At 44.1% G+C, this 20557-nt stretch overlaps 1 protein-coding gene and 1 long non-coding RNA gene across 4 annotated transcripts in view; both read left to right on the top strand.

Moving 5' to 3' along the window:
* Positions 1-3236: 3236 nt before the first annotated feature.
* LOC147004192 (uncharacterized) lies at positions 3237-4218 on the top strand. The gene is made up of 2 exons (XR_015047226.1): positions 3237-3386; positions 3933-4218. It is a non-coding gene; the product is annotated as an uncharacterized LOC147004192 (long non-coding RNA).
* A 3049-nt stretch (positions 4219-7267) lies between these two features.
* The window catches only part of Luzp1 (leucine zipper protein 1), an 84392-nt gene continuing 71102 nt past the window's right edge, over positions 7268-20557 (top strand). For 2 of the 3 annotated variants that reach the window (XM_029476766.2, XM_021159894.2), the window contains exon 1: positions 7268-7347. The gene's annotated coding sequence lies outside the window, so the exon portion shown is untranslated. The remainder of the gene's footprint in view (positions 7348-20557) is intronic. The other variant, XM_021159895.2, reaches the window with a different exon arrangement.

Below are 20557 nucleotides of genomic sequence, written 5' to 3'. Positions count from 1 at the left end.
GAGCTTTGCGCCGCAAGTCCCATCCCCCGGTCGTCCGGCTCAGGAAACGCAGAGAAAGCCAGGAACCCGGCCTGCCAGGCCCCGGGGCCCTCCGCCCCGTCCTTCGGCTGCAGGAAGCGCGCTGGCGGGAACGCCCTGCCCGTGGGTGGGAAAAGCCGGAGCTGCTGCATCGCGGCGTCCCTGGGTGCAGCGAGCTGTCACCGCCGCACGCCCCTGCCGCAGTCCCATCCCCGCGCCAGTGCGGCAGCCGCGTGGCCGGGATCCTGCAGGCGCCACCGCGTCGGGGTGCAGGCAGGGAGGGCGCGGACCCAGAGCTCGCTTTGAGGGGGCGACCTGCTTAGGGTGTGTGGGTGAGTGCTCCACTGGGTCGCTAGGACATTGCTGGACCGGCTGGCGTTAGACTCCGGGTGTCTCTTTGAGTCTCAACTTGTGCTTGGCTCCCGGAGATTTAGTTTCTTAATGGTGGAGATCTCAAAAACTGTACCGGACCTAGAGACTACTGTGATGGGCAGACCGTGATCCCTTTTCACCAATGAGAGTTAAGGAAGAAAAAGATGGAGGACATAAAAGGGCGGTGCTTTCTAGTATAGCCTGAGAGTTGGGACCAGCCATTCCCAGGCTCAGGACCCAGCTTTCCCCCTTACTGTGTGATCTTAAGTAGGTTCCTTAACTTCTTGAGCTTCCGGGCCATGTCCTTTTTAAAGAGTCTTTCAACTCTAAACCCAGTTAGGTTTCCCCACCCCACCCTTCTAGCCCACATGGCCTGATTCCTTGAGACACTTAGTGCCAATAGTATTAAACAATTGTTAATCGGTGCCTTGTCTTTCCACTTCAGAAGCACACAAAGTTCAGGGAGACAGGGACCTTCGCTAAAGTAAGACTGTGTAGCGCTGACACGCGTTAAACATCCAGGCATTTGTTGTGAAGTGAAGAGCGAAGGGATGCAGAGATGCGTGCCAGATGCCACTTTAAGGGCAGGAAAGCACCAGAAATGAATAAGCACCATTCCTATTTTCAAGGAGGTCCCAGACTGGCTAGGGAGGGGAATGAAACGGACTTGTGCAAAGAAGATGGTCCTAAGTGTGTGCTAGCAGGGGTTAAACAGGCCTGGAGAGAAACACTAATGGGGGAGCAGCCGGAAAGACAGAGATGAGAGACGCTGGGTCCCTAGAGTGCTGGGATAATGGATCTCACTTCCATCACAATGTACAAGTACTTAGTTTGCATAAAGTGTGGACGTACGTTTTTATCCCAAGGAGGTGGGGGAATTGATGGAGACTACCGACTTGTTCAAGTCCTCCTCCCCTTTTGGAGGCGGGGAGCTGCGCTGAAGGTGGATTCTCAAAGCCTTGTACAGCTGATGACCACTAAGATAGATACATACATCCTCAGCTTCAAGGCCTCAGCTACTCATGTGCACCACTTTTGGTTTAGGTCCAAATAAACTGGTGATTTTAGGTAAGGAGCATTGCTTCTCTGACTTGCTTTGCCTCTAAGCCTGTTTGCCGAAACTAGAAAGAGTAATAAAGGCTTCCTATAACATGACCAGATAGTTGGTGTAAAGTACTTATCACTTGTGATTCTTACGTTTATGCTAAAGGGTCCATAGGTGCTTGAGGAATGACCGTGTAAAACCGGTGCAGTGTGGGAGTCCTAGGTCGTGAAAGGACTAAAAGCCGCGCCATTTGGAGATTAGGAGGCAGATGGAGGGTGGCTTCATCCCTCCCTACTCTCACTTTCCTTGATCCCTAGGAGACTTTGCTCCTGGCCTCATTCATTATTGCATTATAATTTATTGTTTGCAGACCAACAAAGGTGAGCCAACTCTAGCTTGGTTAGCATTCTTTTTATATAGGCTTTTACAGCCGTATTTTCTGATGACACAGTAATACGTGCTGCTTGTAAAAAAAAAAAATTAAATGGCAGGAAGATATCACAGAGGGAAATTGAAAGTGCAAGTTTAGGCACACAAGAGCTGACAGCTTGCTGTTCTTTGGCCTGGGGTGGGGGAGGGGACATCTCACCGTGTGAGCACTGACTTTTCTGTGTCAGTATGTCTGGGAGATTGGATGCCCAGATCTTTTCTAGATGTGTCTGTGAGGATGCTTCCAGAAGAGATTTGTACTGGAGTTGGTGGACTGGGTAAAGATTGAAGTTGGTAAGTGTATAGCTGGGGGTTTGTGCCCTCCCCCACCCACACCTGCGCGCGCGCGCGCGCGCACACACACAGGGCTCCCCACCACCACCACAGTTGTAGGCCTGTGATGCATACAATCCCAGGCCTTGCAAAGGCTCAGCATGTGCTCCGTCATGGTCTTATAGCCCCAGCTCCTAAAATTCTAATCTTAGTTTTTTTTTCCTCTGGGCTGAAGCTCTTACTGTGAATGAATGACTAAATGGTTGCTGGGATCCTGAGTCTTCGGCAAAGAATTAAAGAATTCTATATTTAGGAGCATTTACTGGGACCCCACCAAAAATGGGATGGGATTTGTGGAACTTTTTTTTTTTTAATTTTTTTTTTATTTTAGAAAAGGTGTCTTATGTAGTTCAGGCTGGCTTTGAGCTGATCCTCTACCTTTGGAGTGTGTGAATTATAGGCATGTGATGTCACACCCAGTTACCTTTGGGACTTCCTCACCACTACACACAGTTGGCACGGGTACCTTCTGCTGATGTAGAAGCTGTATTTTCATACATTTTCCTCCCTCTTAGCATCCACTTGGGTCTCTTTTCAAAGTTCCTATGCATGCACAGAACAAAACAAAACGCAGGGGGAGAAAGGCGAAAGTCCTCTTCTTTCCTTTTTTCTTTTGGGTCTCTGAATTTCTCCCTCTATGTAGATTAACACACATAAACCACAGGCCTCAGGTCCACCTGTGATTCTGTGACTCTCGCAGCTGACACCACTCCACAGACACCTGCTCCCGCCTAGTCACACAAGCCAGTTTGTTTTACTGCAGGCTCCTTGAGGACAGGGCTGTCGTTAATTCTTAGAGGCCAATGCATGGGACACTTATTGGAAGAGCATGGTGAAACAGTAACAGCAGCCCAGGGATGTCGCTAAAACAGTAGAGCACTTGTCTACCATGTCTGAAGGCCTGGGTTCAGTTCCCAACCTCTCTCTCTCTCTCTCTCTCTCTCTCTCACACACACACACACACACACACAAACACACACACACTCAATCAACTACCATTTCCTAGCAAGAACAGAGTTCTAAGTTGTTGTTGTTGTTGTTTTCCATGACAGGATTTCTCTGTGTAGCTCTGGCTGTCCTGGAACTCAAATGTAGACCAGGGTGGCCTCAAACTCAAAGATCCAACTGCCTCTGCTTTCATAGTGTTGGGATCCAAGCAAGGCGTGAGCCACCTCTGCTGGAGTGCGGGGTAAGCTTTTAACAGTTCCTCCATACACTACTTCATTCAATCCACGACATTCACAATAGTAGGTATGCACTATTCTCTTTTTGCAGATGAGAAGCTGAGGTGCAGGGATTTGGAAGTCTGAGGTTTCATAACTGACAAACGGTGGAGTTAGGATGTAACTCCGGATCTGTTCTGTTCCAAAGCTTTGTTGTTGTTTGTTTCAAAGCCTTTGCTTTGAGTGAGTTAGTAAGTGATTGATGGGGCCATGAACACTTCAGAGAAAGTTCCAGCTCTCCCTGTTCATGCTTGGTTCTCTCTTCTGAATGTTTTTCAGTGCCGTAAGTCAGAGTCAGCAGATAGAGGGCTTAGGAAAGGCCCTCTCTGTGCCTGAAGCAAGCCTGTGATCAAGCTTATTTTTCATGGCAAGAAGCATTTTTGAATCTCCTGGTCTAAAAATAAACCACAATTTTTAGGGGCCCTTGGGGACCAGCCCAGGCATTTCAGGACAGCTATTTGCCTATCTGCAACACAGGAAATTAATCAGAAGCCCCTCCCCTCTTCCCACAGACGGGTGTTCTGGAAAGGCCCAGGGCCTTGCTGCGGTTCTTCTGAAAGACCATGAAGAAGCTAAGGACAGACTAACGCACACTCATCTCTCCAGGAGGAGGCATAGAGCAGAAACAGGTCATTCTGCTGCAAAAACCTGTGGAGAGAACGCGCAGCTGTCAACTGGGAAGTGTGCCAAGACACAGGCCCTGGGGCCTGCACAATCCACCTGGGGGCTGGAGACTGGGGAACTGGTTTCTGCTCTAATGGCCTCATTTAGTAAACCTCTTCCTTATGTCAAACCCTAGAGGTCTTCCCCTATGAAATGACTGGGTGAATTTTTTTTCTCTTTCCATTCCTTTTTCTTCTCTCTCTCTCTTTTTTTGTTTTTGTTTTTTTTTTTTTTTGTTTTGTTTTTTTGAGACAGGGTTTCTCTGTGTAGCCCTGGCTGTCCTGGAACTCACTTTGTAGACCAGGCTGGCCCCAAACTCAGAAATCCGCCTGCCTCTGCCTCTCAAGTGCTGGGATTAAAGGCATGCACCACCGCCTGGCTCTTTTCTTTTTTTATTTTCAGACTTTCTTTCTTCCTTTCCTTCTTCCTTTCTTCCTTCCTTCCTTCCTTTTTTGAGACAGGGTCTTAAGAATGTCATGTGGCCCAGCGTGGTCTTGAACTCCTGTGGTTACAGCCCTGTACCACCTAACCTGGTGACTGGGTGGGTCATCACAAGAATACTGTATGACGTTAGAAGCTAGGAATATCATTGATAGTGGTGATTGTGAAAATAAGAATGATCATCACACTGTTTGTGCCTGGTGGTTTCTCTATAGTATCCAGATTTTTACTCAGTTTTGGAAACAGCATCTCACCCAGGCTTTACACAAACTCATAGTCCTTCCGAAGTGTTGAAATTACAGACATGCATCACTGTGTTTGGATTATCACATTTAATTAATCAACTAATTAACTAATTAACTAATCCTTTGGTGCTGGGAATTGAACCTAGGACTTAGTGCTTGCTAGGCAAATGCTCTACCATTGAGCCAGTTTGCCAAGTCTAAACAAATACCATACGGATCACCTATCACAAACGGAGGGACTGAGGCTCAGTGAACTCCCGTGAGCTGCGAAATAGGTTTGTCACATCACAACTCGAGTTTCACAAAAATGTGTGAGTTTCATACCCAGAATCACTAAGGAACAAATGAAATTTTGCTTATTTAATTAGAGACAGAGAATTATGTAGCCCAGAACGGCCTCAGGCCCACTAAGTTGCTGAGGATGGCCTTAACTTTGTTTTTAAAAACCTTTGTTTTAAATCCCTGTACTCAGGAGGCAGAGGCAGACCTCTGAGTTCAAGGCCAGCCTCTCTTACATATCTAGTTCCAGGACAGCCAGAGCTACACAGTGAAACCCTGCCTTGAAAACATCGACAACACCAACCAACTTTATTTTTATTTATTAATTTTTTCATGTGGATGAGTGTTTTTTAAAAAATGATTTATTTATCATTATATCTAAGTACACTGTAGCTGTCTTCAGACGCACCAGAAGAGGGCATCAGATCTCATTAGAGATGGTGTGAGCCACCATGTGGTTGCTGGGAATTGAACTCAGGACCTTCAGAAGAGTAGACAGTGTTCTTAACCGCTGAGCTATCTCTCCAGCCCCCGTGGATGAATGTTTTGCTTATGTGTATGTATGTGTATCATGTATGTACCCGGTGCCTGCAAAGACCAGAAAAGAGTATTAGATCCTTTGGAGCTGGGGCTGCAGATTGTTGTGAACTTCCATGTGGGTGTTGAGACAGAACCTGGATCCTCTGCAAAATGCTCTAACAAATAGGCTATCTCCCCAGTTCTGAACTCTTTCTTTCTTTCTTTGAGACAGGATTTCACTATGTAGCTCTGGCTGTCCTAGAACTTACTATGTAGACCAGGTTGGCCTCGAACTCACAGAACTCTGCCTGCCTCTGCCTCCCAAGTGTTGGGATTAAAAGCATTTGCTACTATGCCCGTCTCTGCAGTTGAATTCCTGAATTTTCTGGCTTTACCTCCTGAGTGCTGGAATTACAGGTATATGCTACCACATCCAACGATGCAGTGTTTGTGATGGAAGCATACTAGACAAATGCTCTATCAACCGAACTGTATCCCCAGCCCTAAAGGGTACTCCAGGTTGGCCCTAAATGTGTGATTCTCCTGTTTCACCCTCTTCAGCATTTGCCTACCAGCGCTCATGGCCATGGATGGCATTATTTTTTAAGACATGTTCTCTTATTCGTAGCCCTGCTTGTCTCAAACTAGCAATGCACCTGCCTCCTGAGTGCTGGGATTAAAGATAGGAATGTGCCACTACCACACCCAGCGGGAGGTCAACAGGATACAAGTTATAATGTATCCACGGCCCTGTGAGAGCTGGAGTCAATACCATCAGGTACAGAGAGCAAAGAGGGTTGGTCTTTTTGCCTTGGGAGAACTAGGAGGACACACACAGATGAGGTGACAAGCAGAAGGCCGGATGTGGGAAAGCGGTGGGTGTGCTGAGGGAAGTTTGGGTAAACTTCAGAGCGTGTGTATGAAGGTAGGAAGTGAGCATACCAGGCCATGGATTTGGCCTTTGTTCCATAGGCAATAAAGAGCTTACACAAGAGGCCTCTCCAGAGACCAGCCATACTCCTGCAGAGAGGAAGCAGCTCTTAGCCATCTGTGTCCCGGCTTGTGCAGGCTGCTGGGTGCCAGCACGTGGGAGGGCGCCCACAGAACGTCTCTGTGCTCTGCAGGATTTAGGTCCTGAGTTACCTTCAAACCCCACTTCCCCCAGGGGTTCTCTGGGCCCTAGTACTTTGCACATAGAAGGCATTGGGGGGACTTTTTGAGACCATGTGGCCCACTGCCGATTCCCATTTTAAAGAAGGAAAAACTAAGGAATATAGATGGGAAAGGACTTTCCTGGCAGCACCTGAGGAATGAATGTGGAGCCAGTGGGACTAGAAGTCATGACCTCTGAGCCACGCCCAGTCCCTTCTCCACACTCACTGAGTAAGTGGTGTTTGGTAGAGCGATGACTTCATTTCAGGCCCTAATCCCTTTGCATGGACGATTTTACTGCACCCTCCCAACGTCTCTGAGAGCGTTTCTTTTGAGCGCGGTCTTGCCTTCCAAGTCAGGTTTCCTTCGGAGCCAAGCCCAGGTCCGGGGCACCTAGCTAGGAAGGCAATTGAAAACTTGGCTAGGTTCAAACCCTGGGCTTGGAAGTGGGAGGGCTTAAGAAAGGACCGAAGGAGGCGTGGCCTGACATCTGCCCCGCCCCGGAGGGCTGACGCCACACACGGCCCCGCCCCTCATTGTCAGTCTGGGGGAGCCTGAGCAGGCGCCGGCCGCTGGGAGCGGAGCGCCGGATCCTCCGGCGGCGGGAGCGCGGGCCGCAGCCGCTGAGGTGAGGCGGCGGCGGGAGTGTGGCGAGGCGGGCGGCCCGGGAGTCCGGCTCGTGTGCCGGGGGTGAGGGGGTCTCGGCCGGGGTGTCCCGGGGACGGCGGGGAGTGCGCGCGGGTTCTGGAAGCGGAGCCGGGAAGGGGAAGTCTCCCGTGGGCCAGCCGGAGAGAGTGTGGCCGGAGTTGGAGGGAGAGACTCAGATTTTTTTTTTCTTCCTGAGGAGGGGGAGGGACGTTTCTGAGGAGACTGGGGAGACGCCGAGTGAGGGCGAGCGCGGCTGTGGCGGCCAGGGAGGGAGGCGTCGGGGTCCTCGCCGGGCTCCGCGGGGCGGCGAGCCGGGAGGAAGGAAGTGAGCGGACAGGAAGGGCCGCGGCCGGTGTGCGGGACGCGACGCGCGGGGGGCCGGGGAGAGGCCCGCGGCGGCCCCGGGGCGTCCGCAGCTGTCGGCCCCGGGGCTGCGGCCCGCCCGCCCGCCCGCGCGGCTCCCGCCGGCGCGCTGCTCCCGTCTCGCGGGCCAGACCGCCGCGGCCCGGGAAGGAATTCGAGGCATTCGCTTTGTTTAAGTTGCCAGTCGACAGTCCCGAGGACTAATTAATGGTGGAATCTGCAGGGGCACTCGGGTAGCCGCCGGCCCCCTCCCGCCGCCGCGGTGAACTTTCCGCAGCGCGCACCCCGCCCCGCGGCCCGGCAGGGAAGGGAGCCATGGCTTCCCGAAGCGCAGGAATGAAGTGCGGTTTCGGGAGCCGCTTTTGGCCTGCGGCTGGCCAGGCGACTAGCGAGGTGGAAGCCGGCGTCCGGGGCACGGGCACGGCGGGGCTGGTGGGTTCCGCAGCCCGGTGGGGACCTCTCCGAGGTGCCTGCGGTTTCTGCTAATTACCTCGCAGGAGCCTCAGCCGGCCGAGAAAGACCCATCTTGCTATGGAGCATCTGTTTCTTCATCGCGTCAGCCCCTTTCCTAACACTGCAGAGCTTGTTGTGGCTTGTTTCGGAAATGCCGAGGCGGGTGCTCACACTTCGGGGTGGGAGAGGGGAAGAGAGCAGGCAGCCCCCCCGCCCCCCATCCCTCTTCACACACCTCCAAAAAAAAAAAAAAAATCTCCGCAGTGTTCTTTAACCGAGGAGCTTGCAGATTCTCTGTCGCACCTTCGATGACTTGAATGACCTTGGGGGAAAGGATTGTGCTTCTGAGCGCCTCGTGGTGGCTTTTCTGTCCATTGAGGAGAAAATAACTCTCTGGACCTCAGTGCCTTTTGGAAGATATTTTTGAGATTTGGGGTTTGTTCAGGGTATTTCTTTTTTTCCTTTTTATTTAGTTATTTATTTCCCAACTGCTGTCTGTGGTTCTGGCTTAAGGATCTGGACTAGTGACGGAGCCGGGAAGAATTCAGATCACCTAGGAAGATTTAGCAACCCCAGATGAGGGGAGGCGATTTCCTCTGGGAAAATCTGTACAGTATGTTCCAGATTGCCTTCTGTCACTTTGTGTGCAGCTTTGGTGGCATTTGTGTGGTTAAATTCTATAACCCCCTTAGAAAATTCTTCTCTTGTTAGAAATAATTGTTTTGCACAGAATTTCCCCTTGGGGCAGATTAAGGTTTTGCTCAATTTACTCGGAAGAATTTTCCAGGTTTCTAAAATTAAATCACTTTTCTAAACATAGCAGCTAAAGTTTGAAAAACTAGAAATAGTGGGATGGGTAAGGGATGGATTGGACTATGAAGGCAGGAAGTATAGGTTCACAGCTGACCATCCACTAATAACGTGGAGTTTAAAAAAGATTTGTCTTCCTGTGTATGGGAATGCTCACATGAGTTCAGGTGTTTCTGAGGCCAGATCCCTCTCAAGTTTTTGTTATAGGCAGCTATGGTGGGGAGCTGCCTGACATGTGTGCTGGAAACTGAACTTTGGTCTTCTGGAGAGCAAGAAGGGCTCTTAAACTTTTTGCCCTCTCTCTAGTTCCCATAACATGGATTGTTTGTTAATTAGCCTTCCTCGATATATATATATATATATATATATTTTTTTTTTAAAGCCTGAAGACCAAGAAAGGAAACTCATACTGTTGAGTTGTCATTCAATAATACCGGGTATTGAGTATATTACGTAGTCATTGCAAATCTGTGAAGTGCTAGTTGAGCAAATTGAAGGTCAGAATGTAAAAGTGACTATCCCCAAGCTCATGCATATAAACAGTAGTGGTACTGGAATTCATAAGCCAAATCAGCTTGGAAGGCCCACAGTTCTCTCCACCATGCATGCTGCTGCCTTGGGAACTGAGGAACTTAGTTTCTGCATTTTTGAGTCAGCCCACTGGGTCCCTGAGGACCTTAGAGTAAGTCACTCAAGTATTTTACAATAAATAGCCTTCTTCCAGAGTGTTGTCAATATGCTTTGGTGGCATGTTTTTTTGGTACAAAGACTATATAAAAATATATACTTTATATAGTAGATGCTTAATGTTTTGCTTATGTTGGATTAAAACAATGAATGTATAAGTTGCTCATAATTTCATCTATATAATGGAACTTGGTAGAAAGTTGTACAGTAGAGGCCACCATTAAGGTGACATTCAGGATCCAGAAATTAAAACATTTTCATGTAACAGTTTTGGGACAGTAATAACTCAGTAAAGCACACTGCTTGTGTGACTCAGATAATCCAACCTGCAGGATTTGCTACAAATTTTGATGCACATAATGGACACTCATAAAATTTATTTGCTGAGTGAATGAATGTATATGTTATTGATATATAATTTATGTAAGATATAATTAGCCAATGTTAGGTGTATAGTTTGAGCTTTGCTAAAGTTATAGAGTTGTACAGTTGTGAAGTCATTACTACTACCTTTATTCTTTTAAATTTTAAGGAATTGGTAACAGATTGATCCTAAGGAAGGTTAGGTTTCTGTGCTTAGATTTTATACTGTGAAATCAGAATAAATACTAGGGTGTCTGTATGCCAGCTTGGTAGGAAATAGGGAAACCTTAAATATTTAATGCTGAGCAGAAGAGATGAAGTAATGATTATATTTGGAAAGAAGTAGATTTTGGTTACTTCAAGGTCAAAGGATATATTTTTGCTAAAAGTAACCCTAGTTAAAGCTTCATTTTATTTTTTTTTGTTTTTTGAGGACAGGGTTTCTCTGTGTAGCACTGGCTATCCTGGAATTCTGTAGACCAAGCTAGCCTCAAACTCCCAGAGATCTGTCTGCCTCCCGAGTGCTGTGCCACCACCACCTGGCTGTAGTTCCTTCTTGTTGTTGTTTGTTTTTTAATGATTTACTTTTATGTGCACTGGTGTATGGCCTGCATGTTGTCTGTGTGAGGGTTTGGTTCTTCTGGAACTGGAGTTACAGACAGTTGTGAGCTGCCATATGGGTGTTGGAAATTGAACCAGAGTCCTCTGCAAGAGCAGCAGTGCTCTTAACAGCTCTTCTCCAGCCTCTTGAAATGTTAACACGTTCACATAATAATGCTTAAGGGTAGAGATGCTGTGAGATGTTTGAATGTCTTGCCTTCCCACTTGTAACAGACGTACTTTAGACAAAATTTTTCAAAGGAGAGGATATATTAGGCAGAACTTGTGGCTTGCTAGGAAGACTTTTCTTTCCTTATATTTTTCTTGAGTCACTAAACTTGACTCAAGTTGCTGTGTTGCTCAAGTCTGTCTTAGGAATTGCTAAAACCTTACCTGCAGAGCTTTTAGATGCCAGAGTCTAGAAGTAGCCACAATTCTATTTATTATTTTTCTCCGTTCTCTCTCGTTTTTATTTATATTGTTTAGCCCTCCATTTCCATCTGTGAAGTTTTTCCCAGGATGAAAACTCTTGTTAGCATCAACTATTGTCCTTCCTTCCTTAGACTATTAGAAAATAATAATTAAATTAAAATATCCTCCAGACTACTCAACATTTTGGGTGACTATAGGGAGAAAATTATAGTAGCTTACTTCATAGTTATGAAGTAGTTATCCTCATTTTATACACCAAGGAGCTGAGCTCAGATCAGTTACTTCCAGACCCTGTGAGGGGCAGACATTCTACTCTAGTGTAGTGGTGGGGGTAGCTCAAAGAACACACTTTAAGATTTTTTTTGGGGGGGCGGGGTTTCGAGATAGGGTTTCTCTGTGTAGTCCTGGCTGTCCTGGAACTCCCTCTGTAGACTAGGCTGGCCTCGAACTCAGTAATTCACGTGCCTCTGCCTCCCAAGTGCCGGGATTAAAGACATGTGCCACCACGCCCTGCACAGTTTAAGATTTTGAGATGTTAAAATTGGAGGTGCAGTATAGTAGGCCTGATGCTGCTGTGCTAACGAATTTGTAGTTCATCTTTTATTGCACAATTCCCTCTCATACTCAGCATTTATTATTTTTAAGTATAGTACTTTGTATTCATTTACTGTCTGAGCCACTCCTTCCCTTTACACATGATCCAAAGTTCCCATCTCTGTAGTTTGTTATCCAGGAACTTCATACTTGGCCTGGGCCCCGCTTTGTTTTATCTGGACAGTCTTATTTAATTATTTAATTTGAGTTTTGAGACAGGGTCCCATATAACCCAGGGTGATCTCAGACATAGTGGGGTGGGGGAGAAAGTATGTTTATATGTGTGTGTAGGGGATTACATATTCTGAGTAAGTGTTCTGCCAAGTTTTTCTTTCTTCTCTTTCTCACATATGATGGGTAAGTGCTCTTTACAGAATTATATCCCCAGCCTGTTCTTACTGTGTTTTGAGATAGTTGTTAACTAAGTTGCCTGGGTTTAAACTTATTCTGTCAACCAGGGTGACCTTGAACTTCTCTTTTGTAAAGATTTATATTTGTGTTTGAGAGGGAAAATTGTGTATGTGGGCTCCTTTGTGTAGGCAGGGTGGGAAGAATCAGGAGGAGACTTGGAAAAGGAGGGAGAAAAAGAAAGGGAGGAAGAGCTGAGCAGTACGAGGATTGTGGCATTTGTGAAACCTCTAGATTTTTAAGTTGGTGCTGGGATCTGAACTCTGGTCCTCAGATTTGTCTAGAAACAGTTCTCTTTAAAAATCCCTTTAAATTATTATTTTTTAATAGTGGACTTCATCCTGTCTCTGCTCTGGGAGAGGTTTTTGTTTTTTGTTGTGTTTTTTTTTTTTTTTTTCCTTCTTCATTCCAGACAGGGATTTAAACAGCTATCCTGGAACTAACTTTGCTGGCATTGAACTCAGAGACCCACCTGCCTTTGTCTCCTGAGTGCTTAAGTTTATGTTGTGAATCAGAGATACTTCTCACTACCCTGTCTTGTTAGTCCTTTTCCGTTATTCCCTGTTACTGGCTTTTGTTGTTTTTCTTCGTAGGACCTATTATGATTTATTCATTATGATTTATAATGATACACCTGCTTCCATGATTATTATCTGTCTTCCTACTACACTTTGTAGGAGCAAAGAAGTCATTTATTTTGTTCTTGAGTGTGTGTATCCCTAATACCTACCACAGTATGGCATATTGTATTTAATAAATATTTAATAATTATATTCCAAAGCTAACACCTTTGTTTGTATCATCTTTTTTGGCCCTCCCACTCCCCCTCCCTCTTTCTTTTAGTTTTTGGAGATAGGGTTCTCTGTGTAGCCCTGGCTGTTCTGGAACTCACTTTGTAGATTAGGCTGGCCTTGAACTTGGAGATTCACCTGCCTCTGCCTCCCAGGTGCTGTGCTTAAAGGTGTGCATTACCACCACCATCACCAACTGGCGCTGCTTTACTCTCTTCAAGAATCAGCTGTTTTTCATTGCTGTCATCCTGACTTTGCCAAAGTAAATTTATCGTCTCTGTGTGCTGTTGAGATGGTTCAGCAGATAAAAGTGTTTGCCACCAAGTCTAAACAGCCTGAATCTGGTCTGAGACCCATAGAGTGGAAGGAGAGCAACAATTCTTATAAGTTGTCCTTGACAATTACATGTATGCCGTGCCATGCAGGCATACACATGCATGTACACACACACACACACATGCACACAAAGTAAATAAAGAGAAATGTAATAGAAGTAAAGTGCTTCTTTTGTGTGGTATGTTTATTGATATTCCTTATGTTCTTGACAAATAATATTGGCTTGTCTTAATCCTAATTTATCTTGTTGGATCAAAAGCTTTATCAAAAATATTAAACAATGTTTAGGTGGGTATAGTGGTGCATGTGTTTAATCCCAGTATTTGGCATGCAGAGGCAAGTGGATCTTTGTGAGTTTGAGGCTGGCTGGTCTACATAATGAGTTCTAGGACAACTAGAATTACATAGTGAGACCCAGTCTCAAAAAACAAAACAAATTACATTTATTGTGTATGTGTTTGCACATACATGTTTGCATACCACAGTATATGTATGGAGGCCAGAGAACAACTTGGGTATATTTCTCCCTTTGACTCCTGGGGATAAAACTCAGGTTGTCAGGCTTAGCAGTAAGTGCCTGTATCCACTGAACCATTTTGTTCTCTCTCTCAAACAACAAACAAACAAACAAACAAAAAACAAACTATTTACTGTGTGTGTTCTGTATGCTTGTGTGATGAGGTCAGAGGACAACTTTATGTAGTTGCGGAGTTGGCTTTCTTTTCCAGCTTTATGTGGGTCTCTGAGACCTAATTCAGGTCACCAAGCTTGACAGCAGGCACGCACCTTTACCCATTTACTCACCTTGCTGGCTCTTCCCTCTCTATAATCTTACAATTTATAATACTTGCCATGTTTTTGTTGTTGTTAGTTTAATAGCTTATATCTTTAAGAAATTATTTTATTTTTTAATGTTTCTGTGTGTCAGTGTTGCAACATGTGTACAGGTGATCTTGGGGAGGGTATGGGAATCCCCTAGAGCTGGAGTTAGTCAGTTTTGTTTTCCATCATCAGAACTGGTAGCCGTACTCTGATCCTTTAGAAGAGCAGCTAAGATTCCTAACTGCTGAGCCATTGCTTCAACTCCCATACTAGCTTATGTCCTAATTGCATAATTTGATAAGGAATTTGAATTCAGAAGTTATTTATATTATTTAGTAATTCTCTAATCATTTCACTGAACACTGCACATAGTAGGTCCTCAGTAGAGGGTATTTTGTGTGTGTGTGCATTTCACAAGCACAGCATCGGGTGTCTTCCTCTATCCATCTCCCTCATATTTTGAGACAAGTTCTCTTAGTGAACTTGGTAATAGTGAACAGTGACTGACTAGACTGGCTGGTCAGCAGACTTTTGGGATCTGCTTGTCTTTTTCTCCCACTTGTGGTGGGGTTACTTTCTCAACTTTTATGGGTGCTGGGGACCTGAACCCAAGCTCACATAGCAACAGCCCACTGAGACATCTCACTAGCGTTCTCTGCACCTCCCCCTCCCCCCTTTCTTTCTGTTTTTATTTAGGCTGGCCTTTAGTGTACAGTTTTCCTGACCCTGCCTTCTAAATGCTGAGATGTCACAGGCATGCTTTACTGCATTTATCACCACATTTGTCTTCAGTAGATTGAGCATCATCAAAACTACTTATGTATAGGTATCAATTTTAACTTCTTAGGCTTATCAATATGGATTCTTTTTTTTTTTTTTAAAGATTTATTTATTTATTATAAGTATATTGTAGCTGTCTTCAGACACACCAGAAGAAGGCGTCAGATCTCATTACAGATGGTTGTGAGCCACCATGTGGTTGCTGGGAATTGAACTCAGGACCTCTGGAAGAGCAGTCAGTGCTCTTAACCGCTGAGCATCTCTCCAGCCCCAGATTCTTTTTTTAAAGACTGGAATTCTGCATAATATTTTCTTTAATCTAGAAAGAAGGAATGCACTAAGTGCTTCAGGTAGTAGTAGACTGGTATGGTATGAGAGTTTAGAAGTTCAATCTTGGTGCCACAAAGCAATTGTTCCTTTGAAAGAACTAAGCGTTTCCACTGGGAAAGGTACTTGCTCTGTACAAGTCTGTAAGACCTAGGATTGGAGTCACTAACCGAAGTGAGATATCAGCTAGTAGTATCTCATTTGAATTATTTTTGATTAATATTTTATTGGTTCTGTTGATAATGAAAATTCTGAAAATTTTGTATCACATGCCTGTAATCTCAAAACTGGGATTGGTGTGACTGGTCACCATATAGCTAGTTTGGGCTGTATGGTGAGACTGTGTCTCAAAAACACAAACAAAATAGGGATATCTCAATGGGTAAAGCACCTGTCACACAAGCATGAGGACCTAAGTTCAGATCCCCAGAGCTTATATAAAGCCTGGCAGGATAACATGTATGTGTGATTCCAGTGTTTCTTCTACAAGACAGAAGACAGAGATAGGAAAATCCCTGAATGCTCTCAGGCTAGCCAGCATGGAGTTGTAGGAGCAAATGATACCATGCCTTGAACAAAGTAGAAGGTGATGTCTTAAACCTGAGGTTGCCCTCTGACCTCCATACACATGCTGTGGAATGTGTATACTCACAAGAATACACATATACAGATAAAACAAGAATCAAAGTATGGGCTGAAGAGATGACTTGGTAAAGTGCCTGTCATGCAAACATTTGAGGTTGGATCCCCAACACCCATGTAAAAGTGCTGCATGTACAGTGACTAACCCCAGCACAGGGGTGGTGGAGAGAAAATGGATCTCTGAAGCTCTTTGGCTAGCTGAATCAATGAGTTCCAGATTCAGTGAGAGACACTGTCTCAAAAAATGAAGTGAGTTGGACATGTGATACTCATCATCAATCCTTGTACCTGGGAGGCAGAGGCAGGTTTATCTCTGTGAGATGGAGGTCAGCTTGGTCTGTGTACTGAATTCCAGACTAGCTAAGAGCTATATATCATAGTGAAAGACTGTCTCTAAAATGAGAGAAAGGTGAGCAGTTGAGGAGAGACAGTGCTGGCCGCTGGCCTTTACTTGCACAAACATTGTATACACACCTGCATGCACATTTGCACATCATGAACAGATTCACACTCCCTATCTCCCCTATAAAAAGAAAGAAAAGAAAAAGGAAAATTTCAACCAGTCAGATCTATTTAAAGCGAAGGGGCTGGAGAGATGGCTCAACTCTTGAGAACACATGCTGCTTTTCCAGAAGACCTGGTTTTAGTCCCTAGCACCTACATTGTAGCTCAGAACTGTCTGTAACTACAGTTATATGGGACCTGACACCCTCACACAGAAAATTGCAGGCAAAACACAAATGTACATACATAGATAAATCTTAAACATGTACACTGTTGATAAACTTTCTTGGCAGTTATTCTTCCTTTTTGTATTAAAGGCATAATAATGTGTACTTTGAGTCAGTGTGAGTGCAGATTAATTTAGTAGACATCTTATAATGAGTGATAAATAGAAAGAAACCCCCATTTTAAGAGAGTCCTAGCTGGGCAGTGGTGGCTCATGTCTTTAATCCCAGCACTTGGGAGGCAGAGGTAGGCGGATTTCTGAGTTTGAGTCCAGCCTGGTCTACAGAGTGAGTTCCAGGACAGCCAGGACTACACAGCCAGGACAGAGAGAAAACCTGAAAAAAAAAAAAAAAAAAAAACCCGAAAAACCCAAAAACCAAGCAACAACAACAGCAATAACAAAAAGAGAGGCCTACTATATATTTTAAATCAGTGATTATTTTTACTTTCCTGATGGAATTATACTATAAGATTCCAGAGTGATCTAGTAATTGTTTTATTAAGCAAATTGTTTGAAATTTCTGAGAGAGTAATTTTGTTATTTTTTGTAATGTCACTATTGTCCTTTATAAATTCTGAAATATTTTATGAAATAGGATTATTTGCTTTTGGGCTGGTGAGATGGCTCAGCGGGTAAGAGCACTGACTGATCTTCTGAAGGTCCTAGGTTCAAATCCCAGCAACCACATCGAGGCTCACAACCACCTGTAATGAGATTTGACGCCCTCTTCTGGTGTGTCTGAAGACAGCTACAGTGTACTTATGTATAATAATAAATAAATCAATCATTGGGCCAGAGCAAGCAGGGACTGAGCGAGCGTAGTTGACAGTGGGGCTGACTGGAGCGAGGTCGACCAGAGCAAGCAGAGGTCCTAAAAATTTAATTCCCAACAACCACATGAAGGCTTACATCCATCAGTGTACTCACATACATAAAGTAAATAAATCTTTAAAAACAAAGATTATTTGGTTTTTAACTTTTTTATTACAACTAATAGATCAGTTAAAAATAATTCACATGCATAGGTATGTCAAGCCAGTAAATTGATTTTTAATTTTAATGTAAGGAGACAAATGATAAACTTTGGACCATCCATTAAAAAAATCTTTAGAATTCATTACTTACAGATCAGCTATGCAACTAGAAATGGAAATTCCTGGTAAGAGAATATAAATACTTCAAACTATTGAACTGCTTAAAATTATTTTAAGTTATTTAATCATTTTGGGATAGTGATTATATTGTTGGCCATTGTCTTTTTCTTATTCCAGGTATAGATCTAAAGTAAATTTTACATCAGTTATAATAATTATGTCCCAAGCACTGTTCTGAAGAAAGTACACACACACACACACACATACACACACACACAGAGTCATATGGAGGTCCTGACATAAGGAGTGGATATATAAGCCGGGCGTGGTGGCGCACGCCTTTAGTCCCAGCACTCGGGAAGCAGAGGCAGGTGGATTTCTGAGTTCGAGGCCAGCCTGGTCTACAAAGTGAGTTCCAGGACAGCCAGAGCTATACAGAGAAACCCTGTCTCGAAAAACCAAAAAACAAAAACAAAACAAAACAAAACAAAAAAACAAAGGAGTGGATATATAAAGAAATACTGTGTCTTCAGAAGCCCTTTTGTAAGCAAATATTTAGGAAAGTATGGTAGTTGAAATTAGAGAATTTCACTTTTCTTTTTCTGGTGACTTTTTAGTATAATTTTCCTTGCTTTTACATAGATCAGTTGTGGTATTTGGGGGTTCTAGATTTGTTGCTGTGTAATTTTATGATCAGATACTCCTCTTTGAGCTATCTGGAAGGTAGTAGAATAGCTTTTCAAATACTAATGTCTGAACTTCCTAAAATGGGAAGTTTTAATATTATTTGATGGAATTCTAAACTGAACTTGCTATATAGTGACCTTCCTTATCTGGCTTTATTTTTATGTAGTTTGTTACCTATATAGTCAATCATTTTTGGTCTAAAGATAATTCTTAGCCGGGCGTGGTGGCGCACGCCTTTAATCCTAGCACTTGGGAGGCAGAGGCAGGCGGATTTCTGAGTTTGAGGCCAGCCTGGTCTACAAAGTGAGTTCCAGGACAACCAGCGCTATACAGAGAAACCCTGTCTCGAAAAAGAAAACAAAACAAAACAACAACAAAAAGATAATTCTTGACTTGGGGTTATGAAAGTAGCTAAGTGGTGGAACTTGCTTAGTGTGTGCAAGGGCCTAGGTTTCATTTCTAGCAAGAACTCCTCCCCCTCCCCCCGCCCCATTTAAGCTTTTTTTCCCCCCAAGACAGGATTTCTCTGTGTAGCCCTGGCTGTCCTGGAACTCACTCTGTAGACCAGGCTGACCTCGAACTCAGAAATCCGCCTGCCTCTGCCTCCCAAGTGCTGGGATTAAAGGCGTGCGCCACCACTGCCCGGCCTCATTTAAGCTTTTGTTGAGAGAGGATTTTTGTCCTAGAACTCCCTCTGTAGACCAGGCTAGCCTCAAACTCAGAGATTCACTTTTCTTTGCTTTCTGAGTGCTGGGATTAAAGCTATATACTTTGCCTGGGTATATGTAAAGCCATACACAAAGCTCCCACTCCCAATTTAAAATATAATTCAGCTTTAATTTTTTTCCCCACAAGGTCTCATGTATCTGAAGCTGCCCTTGAACTCATGATCTTCCTGCCTTAGCCTTCTAAGTTCTGAGATTACAGGTGTATACCATTATGCCTGACATTTTAAAATTTTATTTCCCTCCCACTTTTTGCCTTCAAAAGTTTTATTACAATATTTTAATTATCCTATTTTCTATTAATCTCCTTATGTGCCTGATGTATAACTTAAGCTGTATCATAGATTTGTATAGCACAAAACATAGTATATCCAAGTTTCTTATCTCAGCTTTCAGGTAATCTTCTAGGGTCTTGGGATGAATATCCTGTATGTAAGGAAGGGCTGTTGTACTTTCTTTGAATTTGTTTTTAGAGCATGTTGTACATTTCCTAAACCTGATAAATCTTCATTTTTAAGAGGTTTATGTTTAACCTTTGGCAGTTAGGCCAGTCTGTCGAGTGAAGTGAGTGATTAATTGTTTTTGGTCTCAAGTGAGAAGCCATGTAATTCTAAAAGGTGAAGAGAAGAATGGGGTTTCTTTATGTGTGAGGCTTGCCTTTGAGAATCCTACAAGTGGTGTTTCAAAGGTTTTGAGTCTTGATTATATGAAAAGAAGAAGAGAGTCTTGTTTTCTAAAATGATTCCTTTGAAAAACATCCTTGTTTTGGATTTCTGTTAAAATTATTGCTTAAATATAACTTGTTAGACTTGTATTATGATTGAATTTGGAATTCTCTTCATGAACTGTTAGCTTGTATTAATATTGTGTGATTTTTGTTACCTTAAAAAATAATAATGTGTTAGGCCGTACTAGGTATGGTAGCAGAGGACTGTAATCCCAACAGGAGACTGAGGCAGGAGGATTGTAAGTTGGAGACCAGACTGGGCTATATAGGGAGATCCTTTCTCAAATAAAAATGAAAAGGAAATATTTTATGGTCTATTGATGTCCAAGTCTATAGAGTAACAGATTAAACTGTATAGTTTTTTTTTTTTTAAGATTTATTTATTTATTTTAGGTATATAAGTACACTGTAGCTGTCTTCAGACACACCAGAAGAGAATGTCAGATCCCATTACAGATGGTTGTAGCCACCATGTGGTTGCTGGGAATTGAACTCAGGACCTCTGGAAGAGCGAAGAGCAGTCAGTGCTCTTAACCACTGAGCCATCTCTCCAGCCCTAAACTTTATTTTTTATTTTTTTTATTTTTTTTTGGTTTTTTTCGAGACAGGGTTTCTCTGTGTAGCCCTGGCTGTCCTGGCACTCACTTTGTAGACCAGGCTGGCCTCGAACTCAGAAATCCGCCTGCCTCTGCCTCCCGAGTGCTGGGACTAAAGGCGTGCGCCACCACGCCTGGCTAAACTTTAGTTTTTAATCACAAGGGTAAAATCTGTTTTCCAGAGACCTACTTACCAAGGGTTATTTGTGTACGTTTTCTGCAG

This window comes from Mus caroli, unplaced genomic scaffold (genome assembly GCF_978045245.1).
Source record: "Mus caroli unplaced genomic scaffold, Mus_caroli_1 scaffold_6, whole genome shotgun sequence".
In the NCBI taxonomy this organism is placed as follows: domain Eukaryota; kingdom Metazoa; phylum Chordata; class Mammalia; order Rodentia; family Muridae; genus Mus; species Mus caroli.
This window is presented reverse-complemented; position numbering and strand designations above follow the sequence as displayed.